Source organism: Perca fluviatilis, chromosome 9 (genome assembly GCF_010015445.1).
Source record: "Perca fluviatilis chromosome 9, GENO_Pfluv_1.0, whole genome shotgun sequence".
Classification (NCBI taxonomy): domain Eukaryota; kingdom Metazoa; phylum Chordata; class Actinopteri; order Perciformes; family Percidae; genus Perca; species Perca fluviatilis.
The window spans coordinates 31,645,591-31,645,794 of record NC_053120.1 but is presented as its reverse complement, the minus strand read 5'-3'; positions in this window follow the sequence as shown (position 1 = coordinate 31,645,794).

Genomic DNA, 204 nt, shown 5'->3' with positions numbered 1-204 from the left:
CGAGTCTAATGATATCTCACAAGACTCACCTTAGATGGGTATATTTTATGAAAGGGTGGCTTAATGACAGGGGTGTAAATGCAACCATCACCAAATTAGTCAAGGGTGTGGAAGTCTCAGCTGAGTCTAACGACATCTCGCTACTAAGGCTTATATGAAACGGGTCATTAGTTAGCAGGCCACGTAACCGAAACGAAGCACCAA